Below are 15,738 nucleotides of genomic sequence, written 5' to 3'. Positions count from 1 at the left end.
GTACACCTGAACTCCCTGGGGGAGCCTTTACACAACCCCAAACTCAACAGGACTCTGCGCCTTCACTCTTTCCTAACAACCCTAAAGATAACCCTAACCGGAACAAGAAGCTGAACCCGAGTTAGACCCAAAAAAACACGTACGGTGCCACTTTCTGCCATCAAAAAGTGCTCTCAGCAGAAGCCTTTGGGTACACCTGAACTCCCTGGGGGAGCCTTTACGCAACCCCACACTCAACAGGACTCTGCGCCTTCACTCTTTCCTAACAACCCTAAACATAACCCTAACCGGAACAAGAAGCTGAACCCGAGTTAGACCCTAAAAAACATGTACGGTGCCACTTTCTGCCATCAAAAAGTGCTCTCAGCGGAAGCCTTTGGCTACATCAGAACTCCCTGGGGGAGCCTTTACGCAACCCCACACTCAACAGGACTCTGCGCCTTCACTCTTTCCAAACAACCCTAAACATAACCCTAACCGGAACAAGAAGCTGAACCCGAGTTAGACCCGAAAAAACATGTACGGTGCCACATTCTGCCATCAAAAAGTGCTCTCAGCAGAAGCCTTTGGCTACACCTGAACTCCCTGGGGGAGCCTTTACGCAAACCCACACTCAACAGGACTCTGCGCCTTCACTCTTTCCAAACAACCCTAAACATAACCCTAACCGAAACAAGAAGCTGAACCCGAGTTAGACCCGAAAAAACATGTACGGTGCCACATTCTGCCATCAAAAAGTGCTCTCAGCGGAAGCCTTTGGGTACACCTGAACTCCCTGGGGGAGCCTTTACGCAACCCCACACTCAACAGGACTCTGCGCCTTCACTCTTTCCTAACAACCCTAAACATAACCCTAACCGGAACAAGAAGCTGAACCCGAGTTAGACCCGAAAAAACACGTACGGTGCCACTTTCTGCCATCAAAAAGTGCTCTCAGCGGAAGCCTTTGGCTACACCTGAACTCCCTGGGGGAGCCTTTACGCAACCCCACACTCAACAGGACTCTGCGCCTTCACTCTTTCCAAACAACCCTAAACATAACCCTTACCGGAACAAGAAGCTGAACCCGACTTAGATCCGAAAAAACACGGACGGTGCCACTTTCTGCCATCAAAAAGTGCTCTCAGCGGAAGCCTTTGTATACACCTGAACTCCCTGGGGGAGCCTTTACGCAACCCCACACTCAACAGGACTCTGCGCCTTCATTCTTTCCTAACAACCCTAAACATAACCCTAAGCAGAACAAGAAGCTGAACCCGAGTTAGACCCGAAAAAACACGGACGGTGCCACTTTCTGCCATCAAAAAGTGCTCTCAGCGGAAGCCTTTGGGTACACCTGAACTCCCTGGGGGAGCCTTTACGCAACCCCACACTCAACAGGACTCTGCGCCTTCACTCTTTCCTAACAACCCTAAACATAACCCTATCCGGAACAAGAAGCTGAACCCGAGTTAGACCCGAAAAAACACGGACGGTGCCACTTTCTGCCATCAAAAAGTGCTCTCAGCGGAAGCCTTTGGGTACACCTGAACTCCCTGGGGGAGCCTTTACGCAACCCCACACTCAACAGGACTCTGCGCCTTCACTCTTTCCTAACAACCCTAAACATAACCCTAACCGGAACAAGAAGCTGAACCCGACTTAGACCCGAGAAAACACGGACGGTGCCACTTTCTGCCATCAAAAAGTGCTCTCAGCGGAAGCCTTTGGCTACACCTGAACTCCCTGGGGGAGCCTTTACGCAACCCCACACTCAACAGGACTCTGCGCCTTCACTCTTTCCAAACAACCCTAAACATAACCCTAACCGGAACAAGAAGCTGAACCCGACTTAGACCCGAAAAAACACGGACGGTGCCACTTTCTGCCATCAAAAAGTGCTCTCAGCGGAAGCCTTTGGCTACACCTGAACTTCCTGGGGGAGCCTTTACGCAACCCCACACTCAACAGGACTCTGCGCCTTCACTCTTTCCTAACAACCCTAAACATAACCCTAACCGGAACAAGAAGCTGAACCCGAGTTAGACCCGAAAAAACACGGACGGTGCCACTTTCTGCCATCAAAAAGTGCTCTCAGCGGAAGCCTTTGGGTACACCTGATCTCCCTGGGGGAGCCTTTACGCAACCCCACACTCAACAGGACTCTGCATCTTCACTCTTTCCAAACAACCCTAAACATAACCCTAACCGGAACAAGAAGCTGAACCCGAGTTAGACCCGAAAAAACACGGACGGTGCCACTTTCTGCCATCAAAAAGTGCTCTCAGCGGAAGCCTTTGGGTACACCTGAACTCCCTGGGGGAGCCTTTACGCAACCCCACACTCAACAGGACTCTGCGTCTTCACTCTTTCCTAACAACCCTAAACATAACCCTAACCGGAACAAGAAGCTGAACCCGAGTTATACCTGAAAAAACACGGACGGTGCCACTTTCTGCCATCAAAAAGTGCTCTCAGCGGAAGCCTTTGGCTACACCTGAACTCCCTGGGGGAGCCTTTACGCAACCCCACACTCAACAGGACTCTGCGCCTTCACTCTTTCCAAACAACCCTAAACATAACCCTAACCGGAACAAGAAGCTGAACCCGAGTTAGACCCTAAAAAACACGTACGGTGCCACTTTCTGCCATCAAAAAGTGCTCTCAGCGGAAGCCTTTGGGTACACCTGAACTCCCTGGGGGAGCCTTTACGCAACCCCACACTCAACAGGACTCTGCGCCTTCACTCTTTCCTAACAACCCTAAACATAACCCTAACCGGAACAAGAAGCTGAACCCGAGTTAGACCCGAAAAAACACAGACGGTGCCACTTTCTGCCATCAAAAAGTGCTCTCAGCGGAAGCCTTTGGCTACACCTGAACTCCCTGGGGGAGCCTTTACGGAACCCCACACTCAACAGGGCTCTGCGCCTTCACTCTTTCCTAACAACCCTAAACATAACCCTAACCGGAACAAGAAGCTGAACCTGAGTTAGACCCTAAAAAACATGTACGGTGCCACTTTCTGCCATCAAAAAGTGCTCTCAGCGGAAGCCTTTGGCTACATCAGAACTCCCTGGGGGAGCCTTTACGCAACCCCACACTCAACAGGACTCTGCGCCTTCACTCTTTCCTAACAACCCTAAACATAACCCTAACCGGAACAAGAAGCTGAACCCGAGTTAGACCCGAAAAAACACGGACGGTGCCACTTTCTGCCATCAAAAAGTGCTCTCAGCGGAAGCCTTTGGGTACACCTGAACTCCCTGGGGGAGCCTTTACGCAACCCCACACTCAACAGGACTCTGCGTCTTCACTCTTTCCTAACAACCCTAAACATAACCCTAACCGGAACAAGAAGCTGAACCCGAGTTATACCTGAAAAAACACGGACGGTGCCACTTTCTGCCATCAAAAAGTGCTCTCAGCGGAAGCCTTTGGCTACACCTGAACTCCCTGGGGGAGCCTTTACGCAACCCCACACTCAACAGGACTCTGCGCCTTCACTCTTTCCAAACAACCCTAAACATAACCCTAACCGGAACAAGAAGCTGAACCCGAGTTAGACCCTAAAAAACACGTACGGTGCCACTTTCTGCCATCAAAAAGTGCTCTCAGCGGAAGCCTTTGGGTACACCTGAACTCCCTGGGGGAGCCTTTACGCAACCCCACACTCAACAGGACTCTGCGCCTTCACTCTTTCCTAACAACCCTAAACATAACCCTAACCGGAACAAGAAGCTGAACCCGAGTTAGACCCGAAAAAACACAGACGGTGCCACTTTCTGCCATCAAAAAGTGCTCTCAGCGGAAGCCTTTGGCTACACCTGAACTCCCTGGGGGAGCCTTTACGGAACCCCACACTCAACAGGGCTCTGCGCCTTCACTCTTTCCTAACAACCCTAAACATAACCCTAACCGGAACAAGAAGCTGAACCTGAGTTAGACCCTAAAAAACATGTACGGTGCCACTTTCTGCCATCAAAAAGTGCTCTCAGCGGAAGCCTTTGGCTACATCAGAACTCCCTGGGGGAGCCTTTACGCAACCCCACACTCAACAGGACTCTGCGCCTTCACTCTTTCCTAACAACCCTAAACATAACCCTAACTGGAACAAGAAGCTGAACCCGAGTTAGACCCGAAAAAACATGTACGGTGCCACATTCTGCCATCAAAAAGTGCTCTCAGCGGAAGCCTTTGGGTACACCTGAACTCCCTGGGGGAGCCTTTACGCAAACCCACACTCAACAGGACTCTGCGCCTTCACTCTTTCCAAACAACACTAAACATAACCCTAACCGGAACAAGAAGCTGAACCCGAGTTAGACCCGAAAAAACACGGACGGTGCCACTTTCTGCCATCAAAAAGTGCTCTCAGCGGAAGCCTTTGGCTACACCTGAACTCCCTGGGGGAGCCTTTACGCAACCCCACACTCAACAGGACTCTGCGTCTTCACTCTTTCCTAACAACCCTAAACATAACCCTATCCGGAACAAGAAGCTGAACCCGAGTTAGACCTGAAAAAACACGGACGGTGCCACTTTCTGCCATCAAAGTGTTCTCAGCGGAAACCTTTGGCTACACCTGAACTCCCTGGGGGAGCCTTTACGCAACCCCACACTCAACAGGACTCTGCGCCTTCACTCTTTCCAAACAACCCTAAACATAACCCTAACCTGAACAAGAAGCTGAACCCGAGTTAGACCCGAAAAAACACGGACGGTGCCACTTTCTGCCACCAAAAAGTGCTCTCAGCGGAAGCCTTTGGGTACACCTGAACTCCCTGGGGGAGCCTTTACGCAACCCCACACTCAACAGGGCTCTGCGCCTTCACTCTTTCCTAACAACCCTAAACATAACCCTAACCGGAACAAGAAGCTGAACCCGAGTTAGACCCGAAAAAACACGGACGGTGCCACTTTCTGCCATCAAAAAGTGCTCTCAGCGGAAGCCTTTGGATACACCTGAACTCCCTGGGGGAGCCTTTACGCAACCCCACACTCAACAGGACTCTGTGCCTTCACTCTTTCCTAACAACCCTAAACATAACCCTAAGCAGAACAAGAAGCTGAACCCGAGTTAGACCCGAAAAAACACGGACGGTGCCACTTTCTGCCATCAAAAAGTGCTCTCAGCGGAAGCCTTTGGCTACACCTGAACTCCCTGGGGGAGCCTTTACGCAACCCCACACTCAACAGGACTCTGCGCCTTCACTCTTTCCTAACAACCCTAAACATAACCCTATCCGGAACAAGAAGCTGAACCCGAGTTAGACCCGAAAAAACACGTACGGCACCACTTTCTGCCATCAAAAGTGCTCTCAGCGGAAGCCTTTGGCTACACCTGAACTCCCTGGGGGAGCCTTTACGCAACCCCACACTCAACAGGACTCTGCGCCTTCACTCTTTCCAAACAACCCTAAACATAACCCTAACCGGAACAAGAAGCTGAACCCGAGTTAGACCCGAAAAAACACGGACGGTGCCACTTTCTGCCATCAAAAAGTGCTCTCAGCGGAAGCCTTTGGCTACACCTGAACTCCCTGGGGGAGCCTTTACGCAACCCCACACTCAACAGGACTCTGCGCCTTCACTCTTTCCAAACAACCCTAAACATAACCCTAACCGGAACAAGAAGCTGAACCCGAGTTAGACCCGAAAAAACACGTACGGTGCCACTTTCTGCCATCAAAAAGTGCTCTCAGCGGAAGCCTTTGGCTACACCTGAACTCCCTGGGGGAGCCTTTACGCAACCCCACACTCAACAGGACTCTGCGCCTTCACTCTTTCCAAACAACCCTAAACATAACCCTAACCGGAACAAGAAGCTGAACCCGAGTTAGACCCTAAAAAACACGTACGGTGCCACTTTCTGCCATCAAAAAGTGCTCTCAGCGGAAGCCTTTGGCTACACCTGAACTCCCTGGGGGAGCCTTTACGCAACCCCACACTCAACAGGACTCTGCGCCTTCACTCTTTCCAAACAACCCTAAACATAACCCTAACCGGAACAAGAAGCTGAACCCGAGTTAGACCTGAAAAAACACGGACGGTGCCACTTTCTGGCATCAAAAAGTGTTCTCAGCGGAAGCCTTTGGGTACACCTGAACTCCCTGGGGGAGCCTTTACGCAACCCCACACTCAACAGGACTCTGCGTCTTCACTCTTTCCTAACAACCCTAAACATAACCCTATCCGGAACAAGAAGCTGAACCCGAGTTAGACCTGAAAAAACACGTACGGTGCCACTTTCTGCCATCAAAGTGTTCTCAGCGGAAATCTTTGGGTACACCTGAACTCCCTGGGGGAGCCTTTATGCAACCCCACACTCAACAGGACTCTGCGCCTTCACTCTTTCCAAACAACCCTAAACATAACCCTAACCGGAACAAGAAGCTGAACCCGAGTTAGACCCGAAAAAACACGGACGGTGCCACTTTCTGCCACCAAAAAGTGCTCTCAGCGGAAGCCTTTGGGTACACCTGAACTCCCTGGGGGAGCCTTTACGCAACCCCACACTCAACAGGGCTCTGCGCCTTCACTCTTTCCTAACAACCCTAAACATAACCCTAACCGGAACAAGAAGCTGAACCCGAGTTAGACCCTAAAAAACACGTACGGTGCCACTTTCTGCCATCAAAAAGTGCTCTCAGCGGAAGCCTTTGGCTACACCTGAACTCCCTGGGGGAGCCTTTACGCAACCCCACACTCAACAGGACTCTGCGCCTTCACTCTTTCCAAACAACCCTAAACATAACCCTAACCGGAACAAGAAGCTGAACCCGAGTTAGACCTGAAAAAACACGGACGGTGCCACTTTCTGGCATCAAAAAGTGTTCTCAGCGGAAGCCTTTGGGTACACCTGAACTCCCTGGGGGAGCCTTTACGCAACCCCACACTCAACAGGACTCTGCGTCTTCACTCTTTCCTAACAACCCTAAACATAACCCTATCCGGAACAAGAAGCTGAACCCGAGTTAGACCTGAAAAAACACGTACGGTGCCACTTTCTGCCATCAAAGTGTTCTCAGCGGAAATCTTTGGGTACACCTGAACTCCCTGGGGGAGCCTTTATGCAACCCCACACTCAACAGGACTCTGCGCCTTCACTCTTTCCAAACAACCCTAAACATAACCCTAACCGGAACAAGAAGCTGAACCCGAGTTAGACCCGAAAAAACACGGACGGTGCCACTTTCTGCCACCAAAAAGTGCTCTCAGCGGAAGCCTTTGGGTACACCTGAACTCCCTGGGGGAGCCTTTACGCAACCCCACACTCAACAGGGCTCTGCGCCTTCACTCTTTCCTAACAACCCTAAACATAACCCTAACCGGAACAAGAAGCTGAACCCGAGTTAGACCCGAAAAAACACGGACGGTGCCACTTTCTGCCACCAAAAAGTGCTCTCAGCGGAAGCCTTTGGCTACATCAGAACTCCCTGGGGGAGCCTTTACGCAACCCCACACTCAACAGGACTCTGCGCCTTCAGTCTTTCCAAACAACCCTAAACATAACCCTAACCGGAACAAGAAGCTGAACCCGAGTTAGACCCGAAAAAACACGGACGGTGCCACTTTCTGCCATCAAAAAGTGCTCTCAGCGGAAGCCTTTGGATACACCTGAACTCCCTGGGGGAGCCTTTATGCAACCCCACACTCAACAGGACTCTGCGCCTTCACTCTTTCGTAACAACCCTAAACATAACCCTAAGCACAACAAGAAGCTGAACCCGACTTAGACCCGAAAAAACACGTACGGTGCCACTTTCTGCCATCAAAAAGTGCTCTCAGCGGAAGCCTTTGGCTACACCTGAACTCCCTGGGGGAGCCTTTACGCAACCCCACACTCAACAGGACTCTGCGCCTTCACTCTTTCCTAACAACCCTAAACATAACCCTATCCGGAACAAGAAGCTGAACCCGAGTTAGACCCGAAAAAACACGTACGGTGCCACTTTCTGCCATCAAAAAGTGCTCTCAGCGGAAGCCTTTGGCTACACCTGAACTCCCTGGGGGAGCCTTTACGCAACCCCACACTCAACAGGACTCTGCGCCTTCACTCTTTCCTAACAACCCTAAACATAACCCTAACTGGAACAAGAAGCTGAACCCGACTTAGACCCGAAAAAACACGGACGGTGCCACTTTCTGCCATCAAAAAGTGCTCTCAGCGGAAGCCTTTGGCTACACCTGAACTCCCTGGGGGAGCCTTTACGCAACCCCACACTCAACAGGACTCTGCGCCTTCACTCTTTCCTAACAACCCTAAACATAACCCTATCCGGAACAAGAAGCTGAACCCGAGTTAGACCCGAAAAAACACGGACGGTGCCACTTTATGCCATCAAAAAGTGCTCTCAGAAGAAGCCTTTGGCTACACCTGAACTCCCTGGGGGAGCCTTTACGCAACCCCACACTCAACAGGACTCTGCGCCTTCACTCTTTCCTAACAACCCTAAACATAACCCTAACTGGAACAAGAAGCTGAACCCGACTTAGACCCGAAAAAACACGGACGGTGCCACTTTCTGCCATCAAAAAGTGCTCTCAGCGGAAGCCTTTGGCTACACCTGAACTCCCTGGGGGAGCCTTTACGCAACCCCACACTCAACAGGACTCTGCGTCTTCACTCTTTCCAAACAACCCTAAACATAACCCTAACCGGAACAAGAAGCTGAACCCGACTTAGACCCGAAAAAACACGGACGGTGCCACTTTCTGCCATCAAAAAGTGCTCTCAGCAGAAGCCTTTGGCTACACCTGAACTTCCTGGGGGAGCCTTTACGCAACCTCACACTCAACAGGACTCTGCGCCTTCACTCTTTCCTAACAACCCTAAACATAACCCTAACCGGAACAAGAAGCTGAACCCGACTTAGACCCGAAAAAACACGGACGGTGCCACTTTCTGCCATCAAAAAGTGCTCTCAGCGGAAGCCTTTGGGTACACCTGATCTCCCTGGGGGAGCCTTTACACAACCCCACACTCAACAGGACTCTGCATCTTCACTCTTTCCAAACAACCCTAAACATAACCCTAACCGGAACAAGAAGCTGAACCCGAGTTAGACCCGAAAAAACACGTACGGCACCACTTTCTGCCATCAAAAAGTGCTCTCAGCAGAAGCCTTTGGCTACACCTGAACTCCCTGGGGGAGCCTTTACGCAACCCCACACTCAACAGGACTCTGCGCCTTCACTCTTTCCAAACAACCCTAAACATAACCCTAACCGGAACAAGAAGCTGAACCCGAGTTAGACCCGAAAAAACACGGACGGTGCCACTTTCTGCCATCAAAAAGTGCTCTCAGCGGAAGCCTTTGGCTACACCTGAACTCCCTGGGGGAGCCTTTACGCAACCCCACACTCAACAGGACTCTGCGCCTTCACTCTTTCCAAACAACCCTAAACATAACCCTAACCGGAACAAGAAGCTGAACCCGAGTTAGACCCTAAAAAACACGTACGGTGCCACTTTCTGCCATCAAAAAGTGCTCTCAGCGGAAGCCTTTGGCTACACCTGAACTCCCTGGGGGAGCCTTTACGCAACCCCACACTCAACAGGACTCTGCGCCTTCACTCTTTCCAAACAACCCTAAACATAACCCTAACCGGAACAAGAAGCTGAACCCGAGTTAGACCCTAAAAAACACGTACGGTGCCACTTTCTGCCATCAAAAAGTGCTCTCAGCGGAAGCCTTTGGCTACACCTGAACTCCCTGGGGGAGCCTTTACGCAACCCCACACTCAACAGGACTCTGCGCCTTCACTCTTTCCTAACAACCCTAAACATAACCCTAACCGGAACAAGAAGCTGAACCCGAGTTAGACCTGAAAAAACACGGACGGTGCCACTTTCTGCCATCAAAAAGTGCTCTCAGCGGAAGCCTTTGGCTACACCTGAACTCCCTGGGGGAGCCTTTACGCAACCCCACACTCAACAGGACTCTGCGCCTTCACTCTTTCCAAATAACCCTAAACATAACCCTAACCGGAACAAGAAGCTGAACCCGACTTACACCTGAAAAAACACGGACGGTGCCACTTTCTGCCATCAAAAAGTGCTCTCAGCGGAAGCCTTTGGCTACACCTGAACTCCCTGGGGGAGCCTTTACGCAACCCCACACTCAACAGGACTCTGCGCCTTCACTCTTTCCTAACAACCCTAAACATAACCCTAACCGGAACAAGAAGCTGAACCCGACCTGGACCCGAAAAAACACGGACGGTGCCACTTTCTGCCATCAAAAAGTGCTCTCAGCAGAAGCCTTTGGCTACACCTGAACTCCCTGGGGGAGCCTTTACGCAACCCCACACTCAACAGGACTCTGCGCCTTCACTCTTTCCTAACAACCCTAAACATAACCCTAACCGGAACAAGAAGCTGAACCCGAGTTAGACCCGAAAAAACACGTACGGTGCCACTTTCTGCCATCAAAAAGTGCTCTCAGCGGAAGCCTTTGGGTACACCTGAACTCCCTGGGGGAGCCTTTACGCAACCCCACACTCAACAGGACTCTGCGTCTTCACTCTTTCCAAACAACCCTAAACATAACCCTAACCGGAACAAGAAACTGAACCCGAGTTAGACCCGAAAAAACACGTACGGTGCCACTTTCTGCCATCAAAAAGTGCTCTCAGCGGAAGCCTTTGGCTACACCTGAACTCCCTGGGGGAGCCTTTACACAACCCCACACTCAACAGGACTCTGCATCTTCACTCTTTCCTAACAACCCTAAACATAACCCTAACCGGAACAAGAAGCTGAACCCGAGTTAGACCCGAAAAAACACGGACGGTGCCACTTTCTGCCATCAAAAAGTGCTCTCAGCGGAAGCCTTTGGGTACACCTGAACTCCCTGGGGGAGCCTTTACGCAACCCCACACTCAACAGGACTCTGCGCCTTCACTCTTTCCTAACAACCCTAAACATAACCCTAACCGGAACAAGAACCTGAACCCGAGTTAGACCCGAAAAAACACGGACGGTGCCACTTTCTGCCACCAAAAAGTGCTCTCAGCGGAAGCCTTTGGGTACACCTGAACTCCCTGGGGGAGCCTTTACGGAACCCCACACTCAACAGGGCTCTGCGCCTTCACTCTTTCCTAACAACCCTAAACATAACCCTAACCGGAACAAGAAGCTGAACCCGAGTTAGACCCGAAAAAGCACGGACGGTGCCACTTTCTGCCACCAAAAAGTGCTCTCTGCGGAAGCCTTTGGGTACATCAGAACTCCCTGGGGGAGCCTTTACGGAACCCCACACTCAACAGGACTCTGCGCCTTCACTCTTTCCTAACAACCCTAAACATAACCCTAACTGGAACAAGAAGCTGAACCCGAGTTAGACCCTAAAAAACACGTACGGTGCCACATTCTGCCATCAAAAAGTGCTCTCAGCGGAAGCCTTTGGGTACACCTGAACTCCCTGGGGGAGCCTTTACGCAACCCCACACTCAACAGGACTCTGCGCCTTCACTCTTTCCTAACAACCCTAAACATATCCCTAACCGGAACAAGAAGCTGAACCCGACTTAGACCCGAAAAAACACGGACGGTGCCACTTTCTGCCATCAAAAAGTGCTCTCAGCGGAAGCCTTTGGGTACACCTGAACTCCCTGGGGGAGCCTTTACGCAACCCCACACTCAACAGGACTCTGCGCCTTCACTCTTTCCTAACAACCCTAAACATAACCCTAACCGGAACAAGAAGCTGAACCCGACTTACACCTGAAAAAACACGGACGGTGCCACTTTCTGCCATCAAAAAGTGCTCTCAGAAGAAGCCTTTGGGTACACCTGAACTCCCTGGGGGAGCCTTTACGCAACCCCACACTCAACAGGACTCTGCGCCTTCACTCTTTCCAAACAACCCTAAACATAACCCTAACCGGAACAAGAAGCTGAACCCAAGTTAGACCCGAAAAAACACGGACGGTGCCACTTTCTGCCATCAAAAAGTGCTCTCAGCGGAAGCCTTTGGGTACACGTGAACTCCCTGGGGGAGCCTTTACGCAACCCCACACTCAACAGGACTCTGCGTCTTCACTCTTTCCTAACAACCCTAAACATAACCCTAACCGGAACAAGAAGCTGAACCCGAGTTAGACCCGAAAAAACACGGACGGTGCCACTTTCTGCCATCAAAAAGTGCTCTCAGCGGAAGCCTTTGGCTACACCTGAACTCCCTGGGGGAGCCTTTACGCAACCCCACACTCAACAGGACTCTGCGCCTTCACTCTTTCCAAACAACCCTAAACATAACCCTATCCGGAACAAGAACCTGAACCAGAGTTAGACCCGAAAAAACACGGACGGTGCCACTTTCTGCCATCAAAAAGTGCTCTCAGCGGAAGCCTTTGGCTACACCTGAACTCCCTGGGGGAGCCTTTACGCAACCCCACACTCAACAGGACTCTGCGCCTTCACTCTTTCCAAACAACCCTAAACATAACCCTAACCGGAACAAGAAGCTGAACCCGAGTTAGACCCGAAAAAACACGGACGGTGCCACTTTCTGCCATCAAAAAGTGCTCTCAGAAGAAGCCTTTGGCTACACCTGAACTCCCTGGGGGAGCCTTTACGCAACCCCACACTCAACAGGACTCTGCGCCTTCACTCTTTCCAAACAACCCTAAACATAACCCTAACCGGAACAAGAAGCTAAAACCGACCTAGACCTGAAAAAACACGGACGGTGCCACTTTCTGCCATCAAAAAGTGCTCTCAGAAGAAGCCTTTGGGTACACCTGAACTCCCTGGGGGAGCCTTTACGCAACCCCACACTCAACAGGACTCTGCGCCTTCACCCTTTCCAATCAACCCTAAACATAACCCTAACCAGAACAAGAAGCTGAACCCGAGTTAGACCCGAAAAAACACGGACGGTGCCACTTTCTGCCATCAAAAAGTGCTCTCAGCGGAAGCCTTTGGCTACACCTGAACTCCCTGGGGGAGCCTTTACGCAACCCCACACTCAACAGGACTCTGCGCCTTCACTCTTTCCTAACAGCCCTAAACATAACCCTAACCGGAACAAGAAGCTGAACCTGAGTTAGACCCTAAAAAACACGGACGGTGCCACTTTCTGCCATCAAAAAGTGCTCTCAGCGGAAGCCTTTGGCTACACCTGAACTCCCTGGGGGAGCCTTTACGCAACCCCACACTCAACAGGACTCTGCGCCTTCACTCTTTCCTAACAACCCTAAACATAACCCTAACCGGAACAAGAAGCTGAACCCGAGTTAGACCCGAAAAAACATGTACAGTGCCACATTCTGCCATCAAAAAGTGCTCTCAGCGGAAGCCTTTGGCTACACCTGAACTCCCTGGGGGAGCCTTTACGCAACCCCACACTCAACAGGACTCTGCGCCTTCACTCTTTCCTAACAACCCTAAACATAACCCTAACCGGAACAAGAAGCTGAACCCGACTTACACCTGAAAAAACACGTACGGTGCCACTTTCTGCCATCAAAAAGTGTTCTCAGCGGAAACCTTTGGGTACACCTGAACTCCCTGGGGGAGCCTTTACGCAACCCCACACTCAACAGGACTCTGCGCCTTTACTCTTTCCAAACAACCCTAAACATAACCCTAACCGGAACAAGAAGCTGAACCCGAGTTAGACCCGAAAAAACACGGACGGTGCCACTTTCTGCCATCAAAAAGTGCTCTCAGAAGAAGCCTTTGGCTACACCTGAAATCCCTGGGGGAGCCTTTACGCAACCCCACACTCAACAGGACTCTGCGTCTTCACTCTTTCCAAACAACCCTAAACATAACCCTATCCGGAACAAGAAGCTGAACCAGAGTTAGACCCGAAAAAACACAGACGGTGCCACTTTCTGCCATCAAAAAGTGCTCTCAGCGGAAGCCTTTGGCTACACCTGAACTCCCTGGGGGAGCCTTTACGCAACCCCACACTCAACAGGAATCTGCGTCTTCACTCTTTCCAAACAACCCTAAACATAACCCTAACCGGAACAAGAACCTGAACCAGAGTTAGACCCGAACAAACACGTACGGTGCCACTTTCTGCCATCAAAAAGTGCTCTCAGCGGAAGCCTTTGGCTACACCTGAACTCCCTGGGGGAGCCTTTATGGAACCCCACACTCAACAGGACTCTGCGCCTTCACTCTTTCCAAACAACCCTAAACATAACCCTAACCGGAACAAGAAGCTGAACCCGACTTACACCCGAAAAAACACGGACGGTGACACTTTCTGCCATCAAAAAGTGCTCTCAGCGGAAGCCTTTGGCTACACCTGAACTCCCTGGGGGAGCCTTTACGCAACCCCACACTCAACAGGACTCTGCGCCTTCACTCTTTCCAAACAACCCTAAACATAACCCTAACCGGAACAAGACGCTGAACCCGAGTTAGACCCGAAAAAACACGGACGGTGCCACTTTCTGCCATCAAAAAGTGCTCTCAGAAGAAGCCTTTGGGTACACCTGAACTCCCTGGGGGAGCCTTTACGCAACCCCACACTCAACAGGACTCTGCGCCTTCACTCTTTCCAAACAACCCTAAACATAACCCTAACCGGAACAAGAAGCTGAACCCAAGTTAGACCCGAAAAAACACGGACGGTGCCACTTTCTGCCATCAAAAAGTGCTCTCAGCGGAAGCCTTTGGGTACACGTGAACTCCCTGGGGGAGCCTTTACGCAACCCCACACTCAACAGGACTCTGCGTCTTCACTCTTTCCTAACAACCCTAAACATAACCCTAACCGGAACAAGAAGCTGAACCCGAGTTAGACCCGAAAAAACACGGACGGTGCCACTTTCTGCCATCAAAAAGTGCTCTCAGCGGAAGCCTTTGGCTACACCTGAACTCCCTGGGGGAGCCTTTACGCAACCCCACACTCAACAGGACTCTGCGTCTTCACTCTTTCCAAACAACCCTAAACATAACCCTAACCGGAACAAGAAACTGAACCCGAGTTAGACCCGAAAAAACACGTACGGTGCCACTTTCTGCCATCAAAAAGTGCTCTCAGCGGAAGCCTTTGGCTACACCTGAACTCCCTGGGGGAGCCTTTACACAACCCCACACTCAACAGGACTCTGCATCTTCACTCTTTCCTAACAACCCTAAACATAACCCTAACCGGAACAAGAAGCTGAACCCGAGTTAGACCCGAAAAAACACGGACGGTGCCACTTTCTGCCATCAAAAAGTGCTCTCAGCGGAAGCCTTTGGGTACACCTGAACTCCCTGGGGGAGCCTTTACGCAACCCCACACTCAACAGGACTCTGCGCCTTCACTCTTTCCTAACAACCCTAAACATAACCCTAACCGGAACAAGAACCTGAACCCGAGTTAGACCCGAAAAAACACGGACGGTGCCACTTTCTGCCACCAAAAAGTGCTCTCAGCGGAAGCCTTTGGGTACACCTGAACTCCCTGGGGGAGCCTTTACGGAACCCCACACTCAACAGGGCTCTGCGCCTTCACTCTTTCCTAACAACCCTAAACATAACCCTAACCGGAACAAGAAGCTGAACCCGAGTTAGACCCGAAAAAGCACGGACGGTGCCACTTTCTGCCACCAAAAAGTGCTCTCTGCGGAAGCCTTTGGGTACATCAGAACTCCCTGGGGGAGCCTTTACGGAACCCCACACTCAACAGGACTCTGCGCCTTCACTCTTTCCTAACAACCCTAAACATAACCCTAACTGGAACAAGAAGCTGAACCCGAGTTAGACCCTAAAAAACACGTACGGTGCCACATTCTGCCATCAAA

This window comes from Anser anser (genome assembly GCF_964211835.1).
Source record: "Anser anser genome assembly, chromosome: 3".
In the NCBI taxonomy this organism is placed as follows: Eukaryota; Metazoa; Chordata; class Aves; order Anseriformes; family Anatidae; genus Anser; species Anser anser.
This window is presented reverse-complemented; position numbering follows the sequence as displayed.